Source organism: Carassius gibelio, chromosome B16 (genome assembly GCF_023724105.1).
Source record: "Carassius gibelio isolate Cgi1373 ecotype wild population from Czech Republic chromosome B16, carGib1.2-hapl.c, whole genome shotgun sequence".
In the NCBI taxonomy this organism is placed as follows: Eukaryota; Metazoa; Chordata; class Actinopteri; order Cypriniformes; family Cyprinidae; genus Carassius; species Carassius gibelio.
The window spans coordinates 16,006,472-16,018,854 of NC_068411.1; the positions used below are offsets into that span (position 1 = coordinate 16,006,472).

Genomic DNA, 12,383 nt, shown 5'->3' on the forward strand with positions numbered 1-12,383 from the left:
TATGAGTTATCGATAGTGTTTATAATTAAACCACAGTAGTCCGATCTGGAGCTGATTCTGTGTAGACCGGTAGCTCGGTGGTTAGTGACTTTTGTCTTGTGGCGAGACGTGCTGTCTTTTAGCGCGTGTTCGAAACCCGCGCAAACATTTTTTTACTTACTTCAGCCGCAAAAGAGCGATCATACTAATAGTTTGTAATATTTACAAGAATATCTGAATCATGCAATGAGCAAGTTTATTTTCTCCTGGAGGTGTGAGCTGCGCGTGTGCAGCTCATTAATACAGAACGATAATTAAAGGCTCTAATGCACACCAGCATATGTGTGTGCTAGACGATGAATAATGGCGTGTGACGTCATGGTAGTGGTGTTCCAATCCTTAGGGAAATATTTTCTCCCCTACCCCTTGACACTGTGTTTCAAGGGACAAGGGGAAGGGGTAGGCTGAGGGGTAGGGGAAGGGGTATAAAATAGAATTGGGATTGGGCCTAAGTCTTTCTAAGTATTTTTTTTCCTAGGCTTGAACCTGTGCTATAATTTTCAGTGCCATATGGGAAAACATTTAAAAAAGTACATAACATTTTATTTTTTGTGAAATTTGTAGGAGAAGGTCAATTTTATAGAATTTGTAAGTCAAGGTTATAACATTCTATTGAAGGAAAAAAATATTTGGGTCTATTAAAATATAATTTTTATATTACTGAATAAAAAAATAAAATAAAAGATTCATCAGTTTTCCATCAAACCAAGAGAAGGTGGTATGTGGTAGATAGGTGGCATAAATGACATTGTCAGAGAGAAAGTCACAAGGCCCCATAAGAAAATATATCCACATAAGTAAAAAATGTAAATATTTGTCCAATCGGTTTAATTTTGGTACATTATACTTTTTTAGAGTGACATGAATTAGCGGACACAGAACTTCACAGTTTTCCAAAAAAGAAGAAGGTTTTAAATAAACATTAGACATTTTAAATAAAGTCAACAAATCATAAGTGCAAAAAAACTATGTATTTTATTTGAAAATAAAAAAAAATAATTATATACAACACATTGTACTTAGTATAAAAAATAATTAAATTATTTATCCATAGTTGGCACCCATTAATTAAACATTGTACCATTAAAAACGAGTTAATCCAAGAGTGTAAAGTTGCTTTTACATCCATATCCACATTCAAAAGAATGTAACCCTCTCAAAAAAAAAAAAAAATCTAGACTAAAATAAATCCACGATAAAAAAATCCTGAATTTTATCCCCACATTCCAAAATCAAGATAACTGGATTTGATAGCATATTTAAGCCTTGTATTTTGTTGCATTAGTCAAGACATGTGGTTACTTTAATTCATGTTAGCTGCTATATTTTGCATATTTGCCTTTTCTTAAGTGTCTTCAAAAAAAAAAAACTGTAATATCTACATAGTAGATATGCCAAATCAACAATCAATGTGTGCACAATTCACTGACTCATGATTATGAATTTTCTGTGAATACATATCTCACAATAAAAAGTCTGAGTATCAAAATGATGTTAGGGGGATATATAGCACCCATGTGCATGTAACGGATTGGGATTCTGTGGATGCCTCTTTTCCCATACCCACACTGCAATATCACACAAACAAAACAGACATATTTAGCATCTGCTGTCATGCTGCAATGCACAAACATGTGGAAATTCAGGCTGAGAATTCAGCAAGAGAAAAACACAAACATTCACTCCTCTACACATAAAATGCATTTTAAGCCAGCCCCCCTTTACCAGCCTGTCCTTATTCATTCGTACACAGAAACACGTGTGTGAAATCACACTCCTCTTCACCAGTGTTAATTTTGACAGCGAATTCGGATTTAGTCTTAGTCTTAGTCTTTTGAATAACACACCATTTAGTTTTAGTCACATTTTAGTCATCTGAAATGTTTTAGTCTTAGTCTAGTTTTAGTCGACTAAATATCATAAGAGTTTTAGTCTTAGTCTAGTCTTAAGTCTTTTAGTCTTAGTCTAGTTTTTTTTTAGTAGAACAAAGTCAACTTTGTTGACTTGACTAAATGTTTCCATCAGTCTGTTATGGAATGGTATTTATAAAATAAACATAAGGCCTGCTCTCAATGAAAAATATACATGCTCTCTGAAAAAGATATGCATTCGTCCTGAATGATATGCAATGCATATGACATTCTTTCAAGATGAAGTACAATATTATTGAAATAGACAACCACCTATATTATATTTGTATTGTATGTTCATTCTTTATTTGTGCTATTTACACAAAGTTTACATTTTCACAAGTTTGTTTTTGTTCATTTAAAATAGCACTGCATAGTCTTCACTGTAAAATATAATACACAATCAAACCAAAATGTATTCAGACACCTTCAACGTTTCTTACAATATCACAGTTTATTTGCTGTAGTTTAGAAATTGGTAATAAAATATGACAATAACTCAGGGTTAAACTGTGTCAGAACAACAAATTCATCTTGATAATGTCGGATGAAATGCTTAATTTGGTTCAGTCTGTGGTGTGAAAAGGTTGCATTAGCAATTAAAGAAAGAAACACTTAAGCAAAACATGCTCAGCTCCGTAATACATTTATTTTTATTTTTTGTATTTTTTAGACACTAGTAAAACAATATAATCTATTCTATCTGATTTTTGGATTGACTTTGGATAAATTCTTGTTAAAACTACAAAGTAATTCAATCAAGAGCAGTGAGTGATTTACTTTCATTTTCATACATTAAAGACACTGACAGCAGAGCTAGTAAATTAGGCGCGGTCACTTTAAGAGACAAATGGATCCATTATAAAGATACGCATCCGATTTCCAACTCTTTACTTTCACTGAAGACATAACTACAGACTTTTTCGAACACACTTTCCAAGACGGGTATTTCGACATATTTAGTATGTATTTGTTGTCGGTACAAAAGCAAGAAGACTTTGAGACGCGTCTCTGCTTGCTCCCTGAACACCAGAACACCACGCTGCTGAATTGAGCTCTTTCACTTTTCGCACTTTTTCTAATGTTTATTTAAAATGCGATTTGTATTTGTTCGTTCAGGGTGCAGGAGGACGCAAACGTCCTGAACGAGAGCTCGGTTCAGTGTTGCGCGAGTCACCAGCTGCTCAGCTCAGTTCAACTTTCCCGCAGCGCGGGGCTGAAGCCAACTTGATGTGTTGAATGCTTGGAGCACGTTATAAAACGTATTCTTAAAATACACATTTCTGTTTTAATAAATGCTCATATTAAAACATAGCATTACACATAAGTAGGTACAAAAATAATCAGTGATACATTTACGAACCCATAATAATTTGGGTCGCAATGGCATTTCAAAAGGTCGCAGTGTAGTTCCCTGTGTAAACAACTAAACTGTTATGAAAACGTCCTCGAAACTGTGCGAATTTCTGCAAACTCATCTTTGTTCTCTTTGCTGTGTAACTGCTGCTTTGTTTAGCTGTTGCGCTTGCATTTGCCGCAGCTTTTTAAAATGGCTCGGCTGCTTCTGCATAGATCAACCTACCCTCAAAGATTCGCTCTGATTGGATCTCTTCTCCATTCGTCCCTCCCATATATTTTCGTCTCATTTTTATTCGTTGACTAAAGTGTCAGTTATATTTCGTCACGTTTTTCGTCATCATATCTGACTTTTTATTTAGTTTTTATTTAGTTTTCGTCCGTGAAAAAGGTTAGTTGACGAATATATTTCGTCATAGTCTTCGTCAACGAAATTAACACTGCTCTTCACTCAGTTTCTCACTCTCTCTACTATTCAACACTCCCACCTACTCACAAATAACCTGCAAACAGACACTCCCACACAAACTACACACACAAAGGATTTTCCTGTGAGAGATGGCTTTAAAAGGAGAATTAGGGAATTCTTTGACTCATTCCAGGAGACACCCCACCCACCGTTCCTACTGACCTTAAACTGTTTATTTGCAATGGAGAGAGATTTCCTTCCTGGTTACTACATGGAATATTATACAGAAAACATTGTTAGTACGCTTAATTCAAAATTCAGGATCTTTGCATCACTATGCACACTGTTTCTGATATTTCTGAAAATATGTTTGTGAGAAGGCTTCTGAGATAGTGTGACAGCATGTCATTTTAGTAATTGCTAAATAATTTGAATTACTTGGATGCACTTATCAGAACACAATGTATGAGTCAGCAATCAAGCCAACATTCAGAGTCAATTCCACTATTATCAGCTATTTTCTGACCTCAGCATAGGTTGGTAATTTAATAACATGTTTTCCCTTGTATTCCCCCTGATGAGGAGTCAGAAAGTCTCGCGAATTTGAAACCATAAAGTGTGAGTGTCTTTTTTGACACGGAGGTCAAAAAGAAATAATTGTAAGTAAATAAGGATCCACACACTAAGAACGCTTAAAATAAAGAAATTAGACCAATCTCATACTACATGATCGATCTTCAAAAAAAGAAATATGATGCCACAAATGTTTGCTGTGCTCACTGGCAATTTCTCCTCAATACACTGTTTTACTACTTATTTCAGTAAATGCACAAAAACAATATTCACAATAAATTATATAACATACAAATTATGGTGTGAATCTCCAACCACAGCTGGTTGTGTAATTTGCTAACATTATTCTAGAGGTTTATATTCAGTTAGAGTCACCAAGCATACCAATTAAATTTAATGAAACAAACACACAATAAAGTCTGTAAAAAAAATTGAGGGGATACATAGCATTCATGTTAATAAATATTGTTCTTAAAAGCATAGCTGCAATATCCTAAGCAATTAGCTATAATTTGATTGTAAGTGTATTATAATCTTTTAACCAATAAATCCTGAACATGGCTATGTCTTCCTTGTCCTTGGTCTATTTTTAATATATGATAAGCAAAGTTGTTGCTTAACTGATGTAGAGAAACATAACCCTCAAGTGTGTATATATTTTAGTATACTGCAAACGATTTTCCAACTTGTTGTTTATGGTTGACAGAATTCGACAAATTATGCCATGCCCATGATCTGAAAATGTATCATATATAATCTTCTCAGCGAAGCTTAAGTGTGTTTTTAAAATGTGTTACTACGTTTGCATACATTCAGAGATCCCTGCAGCTTCTAGAAATTCCTGCTCAGGAAACTGAAAACCCCATGGATGATGTCAAACTGCACAACCTACAATCTAGAAAACATGTGGCCCTTTTACTTTTACTTGATCACTATTCAGCCAAATTTTTACTTCTCATGAATTTGAACCAGTAAATTTCATTTGATCATTAAAATCACAATCATCTAAGGCATTTCACACAGAATTTAGCTTTTCATGCTGCTTTTCAAATCTGCATGAACTAGATTAAATGAACGCACTTGACAACTTGCCAAGTTGTAAGTGATAATAGAACTAGTACACCACAAGTTGGCTTGTCTAAAAGTTGCATGCATCAAGTTTATAGTTGCAATATATTTCATTGCTTTAATACTTCAGCATTCAACAGTAAATTCCTATCTAATGATGTGTGTGTGTGTGTGTGTGTGTGCGTGTGTGTGTGTAAAATGCAGTCTAGTGGACTAGTGGAGGAGTAGTTATTAAGTACCTTAAAAAAAAAATTTTGGTAACACTTTAGAATAGGTAACACTTGTTAAATATTACCTACAACATTTCTCTCAATAAATTCTTAATTTGCTGCTTATTAATAGTTAGTAAGGTAGTTGTTAGGTTTAGGTATTGCTTAAGATTAGGGATGTAGAATAAGGTCAAGTAAAAAGGCATTCATATGTTCTTAATTAGCACTAATACATGGCTAATATTGTAGTAATATGCATACTAATAAGCAACTAATAGGTATTACCTATTCTAAAGTGTTACCACATTTTTGTTCTTATATATTATATAATTCTAGTCTAAATAATACTGGCATCACAAAAATCAAACATGAGACCACAGCAATCTGTGACATGCATCTATGTGTTAAATTATAAGTAAACAGATTAGCAAATTTGGAAATTAATAATGAATTACAACTGATAAACTATATAACATCCATACATTCAGATATGTCTTTTGTGCCACAACAGTCGTGCAAAACTACACGCACATTCAGCTAATCCTAGGTCCACTTCCCGTGACTGTGACAGCTCTGACTCCTTATGTATGTGTCTACAGCTGGTCAAACGAAGCCTCTGCATTTTAGATATCAGCATGATACCTGTATTTAAGGTCTAACTAAAGCAAGAAAAACTCTGACGCCAGCCAAATGACAGAGGTCCAATCCAAGCACACGCTCTGAGCGGAGGGTTTTCAGCTGAACACCTTGCTGTGTTATACAAGTCTACGTGAACATCGATGTAAAACCTGCCATCCTCATCCTCAGGCCAACAACTGCTGTTCAGTACAACCTTAATCCACTTCAAAACTATACTTGACTTCAGTTGATAAATGGACTAGATACGTTCAGCTGTCACTGAACAACTACTTTGATCCTTAAAGGTCAAATGATTTCAGAATTAATAATAAATATTTCCTGTTTATAAGGCTCAACGAATCCATTTGTTTTTTTTTCCTTTTCACTTATAGTCATTATGCACACAGGCTATGCATTTATTAAGGTGAATCAAATGAGCCAGAACATATTTCAGTTTCCAGATTAAAAGGTGATATAATAAATTGAATACTAAGAGTTAAGCCACCATGATTAAGAGAGCAATATTGCACAATGATCTATTTTTAAAAATATATAAAGCCTAGAACACACGATGCGTCACACACCAGTACCGAGCAAAAACATGCAAGATCTCACACACACACACACACACACACACACTGCTGACTGTGAACCAGTTGTCAGTGGAGCAACTGTTTGTGCCAAAGACTATATGCTCAAACCAAAACACAACCATACATCTATACACCGTTTCCCCTCAGGGGTCAATAAAGCACCTATCTTATATATTCAGACTGATGTGCGACAGAAAAGGGGGACACAGACTCACACGCAGTTGTGATGCCAGTATGCCATCCTGTCACACTATTTGGATTTAATTGGAGAATAAGTCTTACAGTGCATCGCTCCACCACAGTGTTACGGAGCAAAATAAACATGCAAAAAATGTGGATTACCAAATAAACATAACAATAAATCCAATCCACGATAGTGCCATACACCACAATGTTTATGATTTTCAAGTCAACGATCTGCCCACGCCACACAACACATTGCGTATCGACGCTGATTTGTGCTCATTCACAGATTATTCTGCAAATGTGCATTCTGGGGCATACAGAAGGATGCAGGGCTGCAGCGGTGCAGTGTCGTGCAGCTCAGGGGCATGCATGGGTGCTTTGACTTCCTTCCTCCCCAAGCCCGACCACTTCCAACTATATTACCTGCTTTACTTGGATTTTAAAGTGGGTCACCAAGGGGGTGTTACAGTCACACACATGAAACAGCAAAAACATGGAGAAACTCAAGAGACGAGCGCACAGCAAAGGGGCATCAGGGACACATGCCTCACACTTTGAAAAATCAGCAGCCGTGCAGAAATTCCCTGCAAAAGAGTTCAAACAATTTGAAATCAGTAGCAAAACACTACCGATAAAGAATGTGCCAGACGAGCTGTATGAATGCTGAAGCAGTACATGTAGTGAGTGACGTAGACTCAAGGCTGCCCAAAACAACATCCTATCAACACCCCACCACGGAAGAATATCACTCATTTATCCAACATGACCCAAAAGAGCAAAAGTCCTCAGTGGAAAACATCTACCAATACTAAAAGCATGCAAAGTGGCACACAAGACCTGATGAAAAATGATTTGACTGATGGTGTTAATGCAGGAAAACTGAGCCATTATTATGCAGACACTCTTTAACAGCAGAGTGCATCATATTTACGTGCATCTCTGAAGCTAAAGACAAAATCTCAGGAGTGTGTGACATGAAAAACCCACTTGTGTCAACACGGCTCTATTCAAGAAGGCCCGTTAGGACTGAATGATACTTTTAAAAATATCAATTGCAATATGCACTGATTATAAAACTGCAGTCTGGATGAAAGGCTCTTTTAAAATTCCATAAGGACGTATTACGACATGTATTGGACTATGAGGTGAGCCTTTGAAATAATGCACATAATAAAAAGCGTATCGTCAGAATGCGCACGAAAGCCGCCGCTGGTAGTAGTAGTACTCGCAGCGCTTCGCAATGTCACGGGAGTAGTACTATGCCAAGGACTCGCAACAGCTAAATTAGACAAGCAAATACCTTGTAAGAGAGTAAAAGAAAGCTTTAAAACGTGTTCGAACACACTCGTACTGAAGCGCAAAAACACTACGCAAAGGCTGTACATGTCAATAAGGACATACATGCAGCAAAACTTGCAAATTATCCACCTTTATGAGCCGTCCTAGCAGAGCGTTGATGACAGCGCGTGCAGTAAGTCCGGGTAATAGCGTTGGTTATGAAGAAAAGTATTAATTTGTTTGTTTTTACATTGGCGCCGTGACGTTGTTCCTCGCTTACTGAAGGCAGAGCAGTCCTCCTCGAGCGTGATCCTGCAAGTGCGTAACGCGCTGCACGAGCGCCAGTCTGCTCTGTTCAAGTTGCTCAAACTCATGCCATTCACTCCAAACAATCATGAAAGGGTGAACTTAATAAATTACTCAAAAGCTTGGTTTGAACACTGTCTTTAAACATTTGACAAAGTTTAACTGCATCCCCACCCCCTTCCTTCTTCTTGCTCTAGGTCCTTCCTTTATATTATAGCGAGCTGGTTTGTTTTCCATTTGTCTTTTGCATACAACACTCGTGTCTAAAATACGGGTTGTCACTAATATACGCGATAGATTCGTTTTAGTAATAACTACTTACCAAAACAGCAGAAATACTTAGGAGGTAAGAGATGAATTTACGGGGCAAATTGTAGATGGGCTCTGTCGTGTCGTCTGAAGTGGCGAGCAACCATGTCTTCTGTCTGTCGCGAATTTTACTTTATATCGGTCCTCCGTAAAACATCTTTTCCCCCTCCCAACAGCAACTCAGACAGGGATTAAAAACTATATGAATCCCTTTTCCACTACAGTCACAAAATGGTGAATGAACCACTAACAGCTGGCCCGCTTGGCCAATCAGAGCGCACTGACAGATACAGAGACCTATGGATGTGACAGCACAAACTTAAAAGGCGTTTCTCAGTGGTTTATTCCGTTTGATTGCCAGGAGCTTTAGGCCAATCGGAATGAAGCTAGATACCAAGCCGGCGTTCACTCCAAAAGTTACAGTATCCAATGAGAGCGCTGGGAACCTTAGGAACAGGGTGTGGGCGGGCTCTAGGGAAGTGTTCAAGAAGCGCTGGCCAATAACGCGATACGAGTTTTCGCTCCCTAAATAAAGGTGCGTGTTTACCGCAAACGACAGCGCTACACAATCCTAAAATCACTGTTTTTTTCACATGCCCTGAAGGCAAGGAATGTTTCTAAACTATATATATATACATATATATGAAAAAACGCACGTTTCAGTTTTAATACTGTTTGCTATATTAAACAAATTTAGGTTCTGATAATGAAAAGGTAAAATCTCTAAACTTGATTCGTTTAATCACGATAAAGCCCTCCTTGTACGGATTCCTGACTAACCATTTCACTTTCACACTACTATGCTTGTGAATACGGGATGGACTGTTGTCGCTCTTGTACTCATTTTTTTTTCTACTCTGCCTCGGTTTTCTCTCAGCAACAGCCCCTCACCTCGTGTGCGAGAGCCAATCGTTGCGCCGCGTTCCGCTGTCTCTAACGTATGAGCCGTTGTGCCCCGCCCCATCTACACAACCCTTGCAGGATTTTGGAGGTGACGTCATCGTTCCGCTGTGTGATTGGCCAGATGCGCCGCGTCGATGAGCCAATGATCAAACTCAGCGATGAAGTCATCAAGCATGTTGCCACCAGCTGGATGGAAGGGGCGTGGCCTGACGTACTCGCCTAACCCCATGCTTGATGCGTAGTAGGACAACATACTAGTGACTGATGAAAGCGATATATGACCGTTTTGAAAACACGCTGGAAAAATAAATATCATCATTTTAATATCATTTTCAACTACATAAAGAAGTTTTTTTATTTTCAAACGTAGCCAATTTACGCATAGAAAGTCATATTCAGACATGCTGACGCATTGAAGCGAATGAATGTTCGTAGTGAAAGTCTTTTGAGAGGCAAAGAAGTCGTTACATAATCGCTGCTGTTGACAGAATCAAGTGAAATACTCCTCAAATGTATAAGCAATGTACAGCGACCTCTGTCGGTTTTAATCTTGATAAGCACAAAACTGTAAACATAGTGCACGCGCCACTGTGTGGTGGCTTAGGGTTATTCAGAACACTGAGAATAAGGTGAAGTTCTTTAGCGCACTTTTCATTGTAGATTAAAATAGATAATTTTAAATAAATCACTTTTTGTAGTACTCAAGTGTCATACCCCCTTATTAGCACTCCTTCTCCCCAGAGCCCTGCCCTTTGACCTGACCCCCTCCATGATGTCAATCCCTTTCTTTTGGCTCTGATGCTGTCGTGTCAATCAGCTGTCATACATCTATCCCTCTACCCTACACTCCCACCGTGCCACAGCGAGCTGCATTCCCTCCTCTAGTTCTCTGAAATGTAGAAGACAACTGAAGTGATAAAAGAAGTAAAAGGGAGACAACAGACAGAGAATGTGACAAAACAAAACCTAACATGGGTGATGAGATGAACCAGAATGACACATATAATCACAGGCTTTATTTGAATCCCACAACCGGTCTACTGAAAGTTTTTCATTCAGTCAGTGCTCATAGAGAAAATTTATTTGAATGAGTAGACAGACCTGAAACTTACTGATTAAGTTAAATCAATAGTACATACAAAAAGTTACTATAGGAAGAGTGAATTAAGATAATCAGACAATGTCAAGTTCAAAATTCACATAAAATGGTCCATTTTAAACTGTTCTAGCACTAAGTTAAAAGTTACATCTCTGTGTACATTTTCTCTTTCTGCTACTTTCACATCCACAGACACTTAAGCAGATATGGCCTAATGGTTAGAGAGTTGGACTTGTAACCTGGAGATTGCAGGTTCAAGTCTTGGTGCTCGCAGAAGTTGTGGGGCAGGGGTGAATGAACAGTGCTTTCTTCCTCCCTCAATACCCATGGCTGAAGTTCCCTTGAGCAAGGCTATGGCTCTGTGGGGTTCAGGTCTGGTGAGTTTGCTGGCCAGTCAAGAACACTGTGGTCATTTAACCAACTTTTGGTGCTATTGGCAGTGTGGGCAGGTCCCAAATTCTGCTGGAAAATGAAATCAGCATCTTCAAAAAGCAGGTCAGCAGAAGGACGCATTAAGTGCTCCAAAATTTCTTAGTAAACGGCTGCAGTGACTTTGGTTTCCAAAAAAACACCAAAAATGGACCCCAAATCATCACAGACTGTGGAAACTGAACTTCAACCACTGGGCAACAGACCAGTTCTTCTCCATAGCCCAGGTAAGACGCCTCAGGAGTGGCTTAGCAAAAGGAATATGAAAACTGTATCCAAATTCCTTGACACATCTGTGTGTGGTGGCTCTTGATGCCTTGACCCCAGCCTCAGTCCATTCCTTGTGAAGTTCACTCAAATTCTTGAATCGATTTCGCTTGACAATTGCAATTGTCAATTGCTCTTTGTTAGTTGTGCATCTTTTTTCTCCCCACACTTTTTCCTTCCACTCAACTTTCTGTTAACATGCTTGGATACAGCACTCTGTGAACAGCCAACTTCTTTGGCAATGAATGTTTGTGGCTTACCCTCCTCGTGAAGGGTGTCAATGATTGTCTTCTGCACAACTGTCAGTCAGCAGTCTTGCCCATGATTGTATAGCCTAGTGAACCAAACTGAGAGACCACTTTGAAGGCTCAGAAAACCTTTGCAAGTGTTTTGAATTGATTAGTTGATTGGCATGTCACTGTATTCTAATTTGTTGAGATCGTAAATTGGTGGGTTCTTGTTAAATGTGAGCCAAATCATCACAATTAAAAGAAACAAAGACTTATTAAACTACTTCAGTCTGTGTGCATTGAATCTATTTAATATCAGAGTTTCACAATTTGAGTTGAATTACTGAAACAAAATGAACTTTTTCACGACATTCTAATTCATTGAGAAGCACCCTCCATAACACAGTCATAATAGAAGTAACAAAAACACTTATTTTAAAATTCTTAGTTGTTTATCATCAGTGTCATTCCTATTCCTCATACAATTAAATAGCAATATTTTATTTAGTAATATTATTTACATTTAAATGTTTATAATACATGTACCATTTGTATGAGCAAAAAGATGAGGGATGTTTTCAAAAAACAATGGTGATGATTT

General features: G+C 37.7%; 1 protein-coding gene across 2 annotated transcripts in view; it reads right to left on the reverse strand.

Moving 5' to 3' along the window:
• LOC127975378 (protein capicua homolog) overlaps positions 1–9,131 on the reverse strand; it is a 49,295-nt gene extending 40,164 nt beyond the window's left edge. The window contains exon 1 of one of the 2 annotated variants that reach the window (XM_052579412.1): positions 8,868–9,131. The gene's annotated coding sequence lies outside the window, so the exon portion shown is untranslated. Of the gene's footprint in view, positions 1–8,389; positions 8,542–8,867 lie in introns of those variants that run through there. The other variant, XM_052579414.1, reaches the window with a different exon arrangement.
• Between the last annotated feature and the right edge of the window lie 3,252 nt (positions 9,132–12,383).